Here is a 12,597-nt window from a genome sequence, read left to right as displayed (position 1 = left end):
AAAATATCTCCATCTAATTTGCTAATCCAGGCCCTGAAGAAACCAGATGGATCATGGAAGATTACTGTAGATCAGGGGTCAATGAACTTTCTCCATAAAGGGCCACATAATAAATATTTAGATTTTGCTGGCCATAGAGTTTCTGTTTCAACTACTCCATTCTGCTGTTGTAGCATGAAAGCAACTATAGACAATTTGTAAATGTGGCTGGGTCCCAATAAAACACAGTAACGTATTTTTAAAATAAAATAAATTTTATATACAGAAATAGGCAGAGGGCTGGATTTGACTCTGAGGCTCGAGTTTGCTGACTCCTGCTACAGACCACAACAAGCACGGCCAAACAGGAGCCTAAATTACAGCCACCAGGCAAGCTGTGGTATCTTTGCTAGAGAAAGTAACATGGCCTCAGGAATATGGCATGTGGTCTTGACATGGTGAATGCATTCTTTTCTATTACAGTCAAGAAAGGGGATCAGAGATAGTTCACATTCATAACAAATGGACCACAATATACATTTTAAGTTTTACCCCAGAGCTATGTAAACTTCTGCCCTCTGTCATATATATTACATAGATATATTACAGGAGATCTCTGGACTATCCTGGTATTCCTCAGAACATGATATTTACATCTATGTGCATTATGTTGATTAGGCCAGATGAGCAAGAAGTGACCAGCAGCCTAGTGGCCTTGGTAAGACCTTCACAGGTGCTCCAGAAGATGGGAGATAAACTGTATATATAGGGTTCTGCTTCATCCATTAAAGTTTTATGGTCCAGTGGTCAGGGGCATGCTGAAATCCCCTCCTAGGGGAAAGACAAATTATTACATCCTTCACCACCTACCATGAGGAAGGACACACAATGCCTGGTACGCCTCTTTGGGTTCTAAAGACGTTGTGTTCTATAGCTAGTGAGAGTTTCATGGTCCACGTACTGAGTGAGGTGAGTGGCTATGGATTTGAGGGCTGCAAAGCAGGAAAGGGCTCTACAGCAGGCCCAGGCTGCTGTAGATGTAAGCAGCCATTCTGGCCACAGTGGCAAAGATGGAGGTGACGCATGGGCCAGCAGTATGCACTCTCATTTTCCAAGACTGATCTTCCTACTGGTCATCCCTTTTCAGTGGAAGAGAAAAGGCCTACGGTTAAAAATTGCCACTGTTGAACAGAGACCAGCACTGAGCCCCCAGTATGGCACCATTCCTTGAAGAGACCAAGTGGCTAACTTGGCAGCAAATTGACTATACTGGGCCCTTTCAATCCTGGAAAAGCCAGAAGTTCAGGAATATACATGTGTTCTGGATACAGATGTGTCTTTCCCACCTGTAGGCCTCAGCCAAGACCACTATCTAAGGGCTTATAGAGTGTTTGATCCACTGGTATGAGATTCTATATAACATCACATCAGACCATAGGACAACTTCCCAGCAAAGGAGGAGCAAGGGTAGGCCCAGGATCATGGGCTCCATGGGCTGCAGCACATTCCACATCTCTCAGAAGCTGCTTGCCTGAGAGAGCATTGAAACAGCCTGCTGAGGGCACAGCTGAAGCGCCATCAGAGGCATTCCTCTGATAGGGTGGGGTCCCAATCTCTAGGGTGCAGCATACTCATCAAATAACTTACATGCTTTGTCTCCAAGAGAAAGAATAGATGGGATCAGGAGCAAGAGTGGAAGCAGGAGTGGACCCACTCACTGTCACTCTCAGTGACCCAGCTCCTTCAGTTCCGGGCTCTGCAGGGTTAGAAGACCTGGTACTCAAAGCAGGCACACTCTGGCCAGGGGACACAGCAAGAGTCTCTTGAATTATAAGCTATGGCTTCCACTGGGGCAGTTTGGGCTCCTTGTGTCCAGGGACCAACAGGAAGAAGAGAACTTGAGCATCTTGGTGCAGGTAATTGCCTCTGTCATCAGAAGGAGGCTGGCCTGTTGTCACGCAGTGGGGACCGTGAGGAATATAGGTGCGCCCCCCTTGGGCACTCGCTGGCATTCCCTTGCCCAACTGTGACGGTAAAATGGGCATGTGTACCAGCCCCCACCCAAGAAGAGTATGGTGACCAGAACCTGAGGCCTCTCGGTAATACAGGTCTGGGTAGGTCATGGCACCAGGTAGGCCACCGAGGCCAGCAGAGGGGGTGGCTGGGGACGAGGGGAGCTTAGGACGGACAGTGAAGGAGGACAACAGTGAATAGTAGCTGCCACTGCGACCAGCCCAGCGGTGGTGGCTGCCTTCTGTCCACTCACCTCCCTCATCCAGGTTTCCCTCAGGAAGCGAGGCTCACGACGGAGCAATGGAGGAACCGCGCAACAAATGGGTGCGGAAATGGGGCTCCCAGCCCTGGGCTGGGAGGGTGCGAGAGTCACAGAGCCGAGGAGTCTAGTCAGCAGCCTCAGCAGCCAGCTCTTCCCAGACGGACAGAGGGACTGACGGACGGAGGGACGGATGGAGACTGAGAGAGGCGGAGTGGGAGGGCCTGGGGGAGGTGGCCTCGCCTGAGTTCCACACTGATTGGCCGAGGCTTGGACGAGCTCCACACTGATTGGCTGAGGCTTGGAGGCCAGGCCACTCCTTCCTTCAAGGGCACCCACGTCCCTTCCCTGGTGTACAGACTGATAAATCTTCGCAACCGAGGCTCCATTGTAGCCCTGCTTCTGGAGAACCCCAACTGAAACAAGGATAATGTCCATCACAGCAGTGATTCATCAGAGTCCCTTTTCCCCCTTCTCCCAACTTTCTTCCTAAACTTTAACCGCTTCAGGTTTTCTCTTTTTAGTGCTTCTCCAAAGCACTCTTTCTTCCTTCTCAGGCCGCACAGTGGAAGGTGGGCTCCAGACTTCAGGCCTACCTGGCAGGGAACCACCAGGGGCTCCATGACTACAGGCCCGCCCCTCCCCCCATTCTCTCTTTCTCTCTCAAATCATATTTCACCTCATTCACCGCCAATCCCCAGGGGAGGGGAGGCTCTGGACAATCACATGTTATATTTTTGTCCCAATCACACATATCCTATCAGTGCAAATGAGTGCCAATAGTTTAATGAACTACACCCTAGAGTTATCTGTGTTCTGGAAAAAGTTATTAACCCCAAGAATGCCTCTCTAATGGAGAATTTCAGGCAACAATGAGATAATGACAGGGTTGAGCCTTCCCTGTAGCCTTCAAAATGCACCGTTACTTTGCCTGCACTCAGCCCTTTGGCTCAGTCAAATACCAAAGAGCATTAAGACAACAAAAATAACAAATGACTGGGTCGTTATTATATGCTAGCCATTGGGCTGGGCCTTTTACATTCCTCTAAACCCCACACCAACTTCGGGTGAGATAAATAGCTGAGGCTTGGAAACCCAAATGTTTCCCCCGGGGAAAGCAGCTTGGAAGTGGCAGAGAGAAAATCCACTCAGCTCTTTTAACTTCCAGTGCCCAGCCCACTGAAGCAGCCGGAAAGCCACTCCCGGCCGGCACACAAGCACGGCTGCCTTAGCAACAGCTCAGCAGCACACCACAGAGATCGGTGCACATTTTATTGTTGGATAATGTCCAGAAGGCATTGTTCATCATTTAGGGTCTGAAATAATATACCAGACTGCGAAGAAAATGTTTGGGTGGGACATTCTTGGATCGACAGAGAAATTTCCAAAGTTTTGTGTTAATTTCCTTACTTTAAAGCAAGAATGAAGCCATCTACCTATACGTGTATAGGAAAAAGGCCCCCATTTCAGGGTGGGAGGTGTCATAGGTGGTGCTGGAGAGCTGCTATTTAGCCACTTTCACTCAGAGATCCGAGTCTAGATTTTAGTAAACGTCAGTTGTTTTAGACATGTGCTCAGAGCCAAGGAGAATGCCATGGCCTCAGTCCTCCAAGGACCACAGTGCTTGAGCCCCAGTGAGAGGTTTGGTTCAGTGAATGACAGCTGACATGGTAGAGGCAAAGTGCCTATGAGCTGCCTCCCCTTCTATGCAACATTGCCCTTCCTTGTGAATTTCATTCAGTTCATCCGGTGGTAGTATTTTCAGAAAAATGTAGAGAAGTGACACTGGGGTCCTTTACACAATCATCTCAGCAAGTACTTTCCCTTGTGAAAGTGGCAGAGATTTAGGGGCAGGGGAGGGTAGCTATGACCATGAGGACAGTCAGAATATTTCAACACTATGGACCCAATGAGGCCATGCAAAAGTGACCCTTGAGGGAAGGCAAGCAGGACACTACAGACTTGGGGTGTCCAGGTGGGCACTGGGCATATTTCCCTACCGGATGACAGTCCCTCTCCCAGGAGGGCTGGGGTCTGACATGCTCTGGCAGCAATGGTAGAAGGTGGGTGGAGGAGGGGGGACATGCAAGACAACCCCAGGCGGCTGGAGACTTAGCCAGTTCCAGGGTTCCTCCGCTTTAGTGCCCACGAGGGCTTCCCGGGGCCAGGGTGTCTGGAGAGGTGGGAGGGCACTCAGGGAGCTCGGGCCAGTGCCTATTCACTAACCAGTAAGGAGCATTTAATATTTTCTTAATGCTCGTTGCTGTACTGGGAGCAGCCCTGGTTATGACACATGGACACAGGATGGCTTCCTGAGGAACACTGGAAGGTCTTTGCATAGTGCTGTGACCAGAAATCCCTGAGTGACTGATCATTCCTTCCAGGGGCCAGTCTTCTTCAGGAGATTTGTGGACACCTGGGGACTCACTGCAAATACTCAGCAAAAGTTCAAAAGGCTTCCCCATTGGCAGAAGAATCCCAGGACAGATATAATAATCCAGGGCTATGTCTTAACCTCCAAGTGGACCTGAACCTTATAGAACCAGGAGATGGCCTGTCACTGTGTCAGTTCATTCTTACTGACCAGAGATGGTAAATAGACATCATCTCAGAGGCCAACTCCAGTTGATTGCTGCTGGTTGTCCGATGCACTGTGTTGAGTAGGATTCTGAAGTTAAATCCAGTCTCTGAGAGAAGGAGTCCCATGATTAGTGCAGTGGTGACATCCTTCCTCTAGACTTGGGCTTTTTTTAAAAGCTTTTTTGGCATGTCATGGGCCCGTTGCCACCTGGTGAAGACTATGGACATTTTTTCAGAGTAATAGCTTTCAAAGATAAAATTAAATACAGAGGAAACAAAATATGTTAAATATAGTTATAAAAATATTAATAAAAGTTAAGATACGGTAATATATGTGCACCTTTATTAATGCATTCAACAACAGGATCCAGTGGTGGGTACAGTAACTGTTGAATTAGTAATGAGTGTAAATGATATTTTGAGATGTCTGCAACAGCTGAGTGTGATATGAATATGTCTGTGGTTTCTATTATCAAAAGCACTGCTAATTCTACTGTGATTTGTTGCCTACCTTCACAGTGGAAGGAAGTGCCAAATTTGACTTTAAGGTTATTGACAATATAGAGGTCATTTTTTCCCATTCATATTCAGAGACCCCTTGGGGAGAGCCCAGGGACCCCAGGTTACTAACCTCCTGTTGAGACTGTAGCACAGACCCAGCCCCTGATGTGTCAGGTTCTGTAAGACATCCAGAACTCATGTCCACTGAAGTCCAGAGTTGTGCACACCAGCAGCTGGTACCTATTTATTTACCTAAATGCTTATCATCCCATGACTCCTTGGCGGGTGGTGAGGGGGGCGCACCAGTGTCATTCTGATTTTCATCATGGCCCAGTTCCTGGGAAAACAGAAAACTCTCTCTTTGTGTAAATTCCCTGGAAAGCTCAGGTTGCCTTAGGGTCTCCAGTATAGAGCTGCAGACACCAAGGATCCGGGTAATCAGTGAGGTGACAGCTCCCTGTTATAGTGTGTGAGTGTGGGAACAGTCACCAGCTGCCTCGGGTAGGGTTTAGCCATGAGACAAGGGCAGCTCCAATAGAATCCACCTGTGATGGCATAGACAGCACGTCAGGGCTGGCACCCCTTCCTTGGCTGTGTTTGTAATAGTTATACCTGCTTGCAGGTTGATGAATTGATAATTACCTCCTGGTGAAAAATAGGACTGAAGACAGACCATCTCCCACACATAGACCTTTAAACAAAACTCAGCAGTAGTAGACTTTTACAATGGCATGAGTGAAGTAAACTGGGACTAACAAATTTTGCAACATGAAATGAAACTCAAATTTGGTCATTACAATTGACTATATTTAAGTTGTAGCTATTATTTTAGGGAAGAAAAAAGCAAACAGCTTCTACCTGGGACATCAAATAACGTTGCTCTCTGTGCTGTACACTTCAAACTTACATGATATTGTAAATCAACTATACTTCAATAAAAATTAAAAAAAAAAAAAAACTGCTCGGAGAGAATGTCAACCCAGAATTCTGGCAGTTGCTGATAAACCTCGGAAATTTTCTTGGCTCTTGTTAAGCCTCTCTGGAACTCCAGGAGTAGTTGTAGCTGAAGGCAGTAAAAAACACATGTGCAGGCTTGACGTCTGAGTAGTCTGCCCAACATTTTATTTCCTGACCTCAAGGATGCTCTGAAATTACCTGCACAATAAAATTCTCCTTTAGACTGTTCGTTTCATTCTCTGTGCAGTCAGATATTGAGAATGTACCCAGGAGTGTGACATTTAAGAGCACAAACCTCATTTGGCCTCCCATATGCTGAAGACTCTATATAAAGTTGTGAACAGCACCCAGGGGTCATAATTGGCTTTGTGTGAGCTATGGCTTTGCCTATAGACTTGCTGACCACCACTGCTCATCCAGTAACTCCCAACGGTGGGACAAAGATAAGTTCCCTCATGTCTATTCAAAACCCTGGAAGGTAGAAAAGATTCTGTCAGGTTGAGTCCTTCGGGGCCTAATAAGATTGGAACCTGTTCTTCCTCACTTAATCCCTGCCCGAATCACAGGTCTCCTTATACCTACTAAACACTTGCCAAACTCAAAGTCTATAAAAGAAGTGAAGAAATGAACCTGAATTAAATGACTGGCATCAGTACGCAGCATACCGAAAAGGAGGCTGGGAGAAAAATGGGTAATTATAATCAAGCTTAGTGACAGTGATGGTGGTGGTGATGATGATGATGGTGGTACATTTATTAAATGCCTCATACATACATGCTGGAAACTATGTTATTTCTGAGCTCCCTATTCTATTTTATTGATCTTGGTGTCTGTCTTTATGCTAACACCACCCTGCTTTGATTATTGTAGCTTTGTGATATATTTTGAAATCAGAAAGTGTGATATCTCCAATTTTGTTCTTCTTTTCCAAGATTGCTTTGGCTATCTGGGTCCCTTGAGAATCCATATGAATTTTAGGATAGAGTTTTTCCATTTGTGCAAAAATGCCATTGATATTTTGATAGGGATGCACTTTAAAAATACAACCTCATTTATTTCTATGACAACCTGTGAGATACGTTCTATTGTTATTTCCAAAATACACATAAGAAAGCGGAGGCACTGATCTAGTACCTTTTTACAAAAATGTTGGCACTGAGCTATGGAAATTCAGGCAAGTGCTTTAAATTTCTTTCCCACTAGTAATAATGAATATTTTTATCATCATCATCTGTCTACATTCTTTTTACCTCGTTCCTATAATCATCCGCTTTTGTCTGTGGGGACTTTTTTTTTAAATTTATTTATTTTATTTATTTATTTTTGGCTGTGTTGGGTCTTCATTGCTGTGCGGGCTTTCTCTAGTTGCGTCCAGCGGGGGCCACTCTATATTGCGGTGAGCAGGCTGCTCATTGTGGTGGCTTCTCTTGTTGAGGAGCATGGGCTCTAGGTGCGCGGGCTTCAGTAGTTGTGGCATGTGGGCTCTAGAGCGCAGGCTCAGTAGTTGCTCCGAGGCATGTGGGATCTTCCCGGACTAGGGTTCAAACCTGTGTCCCCTGCATTGGCAGGTGGATTCTTAACCACTGTGCCACCAGGGAAGCCCATGTGGGGAGTCTTGACAGGAGTTGGAGATTTGGCCCCAGGGCCCCAGACAGGTCCTTGCGAACTGGATTATCCCAGCAGTGAGATCACAGTCTGCCTGGAAAAACTGACTCCCGTAGCTCTGACAAATTGGCATTGTATGTGCTGGGATGGTTGACATTCTTCACAGAGGGCCATGCTAGGGCCATGAATAAGCCTCACACCTTGTATGTATTGTTGTCATATCAGCTCTCCAGTGATTCACATGTGGTAGGAGTTCCAGAGATGGTGCCTGAAATTCATTGCCCAGGTGTAAATTTCACATGCTATTAGTCAGAGCCATCGTTAGGGAGGGTGTTTGGAGCACTTCAAGTGAATAATGAGTTTTAAAAACTTATTATTAAGCAAAAGTTCTAACATATTCATAAGTAGAGACAGTAGTATCACAAGTGCCCATGTCTGAATATTTTTATGTAGATGAAATCAAGTTAAAAAGAACTTCAAGGGTAGCTTTGAAGAGGAAAATAATTTGAGAAAAAAGAGAAAAAGGAAGGTGGGATAAAAGGGACAGGTCACACACAAAGTCTCTTTGTAAGATGGATGACAAAGGCCACAAGGGTGATGGCTCACCTTGCCCTAGGAACATTTGTGATGCCTCCCACAGGATTTAAAAATAAATCCATCATAACGAAATAGTTAATATTTATTAAACCTTTGCTATGTGCTAAGCACTGTTTTGCAAACTTATGAGGTAGCCATTATTATTATTATGCTCATTTTACAAATGAGAAAATTGTGGCTTTGAGACGTTAACGTTCACTTTCTCAAAGCTCTGTGGCTGATCAATGTCAGAGGCAAGATTTGAACCCAGTATCTTTTGACTGAAGAGCCTCTGCTAACAATATGCCTGTGTTTATTAAGTCTGGTCCATGGGCTTTTTAACTCAAAACCACTAGGGCACTTGTTAAAAAGGTAGATTTCTCACTCCCATCCTAGATTAGTGGATGAGAATACCATGGTGTGAGACCTAGGAATATGCATCTGAAGTAAGTTTTTTAGGTCCATCCAAGTTTGAGAACTGTGGCCCCAGGACTTCTTCATCAGAAGTTCTCTGAACTTTCTTGATTCTACACCTTTATCTGTAAAATGTTTTAAAATATGTCTTCCTCAGTGTGTTCCCATTCTCTTTCCAAATTATATCTATTCTTTATAAATTACTCTTTACAATTTAATATATAGATGCCATTGTTCTAATGTATTATGTATGCCATATATATATATATATATATATATATATATATATATATATATATATATATATATACATAAATACAAAATTTTTTTTAACATCTTTATTGGAGTATAATTGCTTTACAATGGTGTGTTAGTTTCTGCTGTATAACAAAGTGAATCAGCTATACATATACATACATCCCCATATCGCCTCCCTCTTGCGTCTCGCTCCCACCCTCCCTATCCCACCCCCCTAGGTGGTCACAAAGCACTGAGCTGATCTCCCTGTGCTATGCAACTGCTTCCCACTAGCTATCTATTTTACGTTTGGTAGTGTATGTATGTCCATGCCACTCTCTCACTTCGTCCCAGCTTACCCTTCCCCCTCCCCGTGTCCTCAAGTCCATTCTCTATGTCTGTGTCTTTATTCCTGTCCTGCCCGAGGTTCGTCAGAACCGTTTTTTAGATTCCATATATATGTGTTAGCATACGGTATTTGTTTTTCTCTTTCTGACTTACTTCACTCTGTATGACAGTCTCTAGGTCCATCCACCTCACTACAGATAACTCAATTTCGTTTCTTTTTATGGTAATATTCCATTGCATATATGTGCCACATCTTCTTTATCCATTCATCTGTCAAAGAACACTTAGGTTGCTTCCATGTCCTGGCTATTGTAAATAAAGCTGCAATGAACATTGTGGTACATGACTCTTTTTGAATTATGGTTTTCTCAGGGTACATGCCCAGTAGTGGGATTGTTGGGTTGTATGGTAGTTCTATTTTTAGTTTTTTAAGGAACCTCCATATTGTTCTCCATAGTGGCTGTATCAATTTACATTCCCACCAACAGTGCAAGAGGTTCCCTTTTCACCACACTCTCTCCAGCATTTATTGTTTGTAGATTTTTTGATGATGGCTATTCTGACTGGTGTGAGGTGATACCTCACTGTAGTTTTGATTTGCATTTCTCTAACGATTAGTGATGTTGAGCATCCTTTCATGTGTCTGTTGGCAATCTGTATATCTTCTTTGGAGAAATGTCTATTTAGATCTTCTGCCCATTTTTGGATTGGGTTGTTTGTTTTTTTGATATTGAACTGCATGAGCATGAGCTGCTTGTATATTTTGGAGATTAATCCTTTGTCAGTTGCTTCGTTTGCAAATATTTTCTCCCATTCTGAGGGTTGTCTTTTCATCTTGTTTATGATTTCCTTTGCTGTGCAAAAGCTTTGGAATTTCATTAGGTCCCATTTGTTCATTTTTGTTTTTATTTCCATTTTTCTAGGAGGTGGGTCAAAAAGGATCTTGCTGTGATTTATGTCATAGAGTGTTCTGCCTATGTTTTCCTCTAAGAGTTTTATAGTGTCTGGCCTTACATTTAGGTCTTTAATCCATTTTGAGTTTATTTTTGTGTATGGTGTTATGGAGTGTTCTAATTTCATTCTTTTACATGTAGCTGTCCAGTTTTCCCAGCACCACTTATTGAAGAGGCTGTCTTTTCTCTGTTGTATATTCTTGCCTTATCAAAGATAAGGTGACCATATGTGCATGGGTTTATCTCTGGGCTTTCTATCCTGTTCCATTGATCTATATTTCTGTTTTTGTGCCAGTCTCTCAAGTCTTTTTTAAAAAAAATTATTTATTTTTTTGGGTTATGCTGGGTCTTAGTTGCGGCTCCAGGGCTCCTTAGTTGCAGCATGTGAACTCTTAGTTGTGGGATCTAGTTCCCTGACCAGGGATTGAACCCGGACCCCTGCATAGGGAGCACAGAGTCTTATCCATTGTGCCATCAGGGAGGTCCCTCTCCCATCCTGAATCTTAAACACCTCTTAACTTCCATTTCCCCTTTGAGCCCTCTGTCTCCAACATTCCCTGATCCATGGAACCTGGGCTCTAAATAATGACACAGTGGCTCCTGCTGTTGCCTTTTGTTGAGAAATTGCTCGGGCATGTGAAGCCTGCCATGCAAGGTGAGTTTCTCCTTAATTTCCTCATTTGTTTCAGCTGGAAAACATCCTCAGCAGATTCCTGAACTAAAGCTGTTGTTGACATTTCTGCAGCTTCAATCTCTAGGTGTGTTAGGATTAGTTTCGGATAAGAATGACAGAAAACCCAAAATAACAGGGGGAAAGTTGAAGTTTATTCTGCTCACATAAATGTCTAGGTCAGCATTCCAGTGCTGGTGTACCCTTCCATAGCGTCAGGGATCCAGATTCCTTTGACACTGTTGCCCTACCATGCGTGGCTTGGACCTCATTGTCTCATATGCAGAACATCTACATCCTAAGCGAAAGAAGGTAGGAAAGGATGAAAGTAAAGCAAACGGTGCTTGCGTCCAGTTTCTTAAGGAAGACACACGAGTTCAGGCATACCTTGGAGATACTGCAGGCTTGGTTCCAGACTACTGCAACAAAGCAAGTATCTCAACAAAGCAAGTCACACAAATTTTTTGATTTCCCAGTGCATATAAAAGTTATGCTTACACTATACTGTAGTCTATTAAATGTGCAATAGTGTTATATCTAAAAAAACAATGTACATACCTTAATTAAAAAACACTTTATTGCTAAAAAATGCTAACCATCATCTGAGCCTTCAGTGAACCGTAATCTTTCTGCTGGTGGAGGGTCTTGCCTTGATGTTGATGGTGCTGCCTGGTCAGGGTGGCTGCTGAAGGCTGGGGTAGCCGTGGCAGTTTCTTAAAATAAGACAACAATGAAGTCTGACGCACTGATTGACTCTTCCTTTTATGAATGATTTCTCTGTAGCATGCATGCTGTTCGATAGCATTTTATCTACAGAACTTCTTTCAAAATTGGAGTCAGGGGCTTCCTTGGTGGCGCAGTGGTTAAGAATCCGCCTGCCAAGGCAGGGGAGCTGGGTTCGAGCCCTGGTCTGGGAAGATCCCACATGTTGCGGAGCAACTAAGCCCATGCGCCACAACTACTGAGCCTGCGCTCTAGAGCCTGCAAGCCACAACTACTGAGCCCGTGTGCCACAACTATTGAAACCTGCACGCCTAGAGCCCGTGCTCCGCAACAAGAGAAGCCACCACAATGAGAAGCCCGCGCACCACAACGAAGGGTAGTCCCTGCTCACCACAATTAGAGAAAGCCTTCGTGCAGCAACGAAGGCCCAAGGCAGCCATAAATAAATAAATAAACAAATAAATTTATTAAAAAAAAATTGGGAGTCAATCCTCTCAAACCCTGCTGCTGCTTTATGAACTAAGTGTATGTAATATTCTAAATCCTTTATCAACCTTGCTGCTTTATCAACTAAGTTTATGTAATCTAAATCCTCTGTTGTCATTTCAACAATCTTCACAGCGTCTTCACCGGGAGTAGACTCCATCTCAAGAAACAACTTTCATTGCCCATCCTTAAGAAGTAACTCTGCATCCATTCAAGGTTTATATGAGATTGTGGCAATTCAGTCACATCTTCAAGCTCCACTTCTAATTCTAGTTGTCTTGCTATTTCCACCACAT

The sequence above is a fragment of the Eschrichtius robustus genome, chromosome 8, assembly GCF_028021215.1.
Source record: "Eschrichtius robustus isolate mEscRob2 chromosome 8, mEscRob2.pri, whole genome shotgun sequence".
Lineage (NCBI taxonomy): Eukaryota > Metazoa > Chordata > Mammalia > Artiodactyla > Eschrichtiidae > Eschrichtius > Eschrichtius robustus.
Note: the sequence above shows the minus strand (reverse complement) of the source record.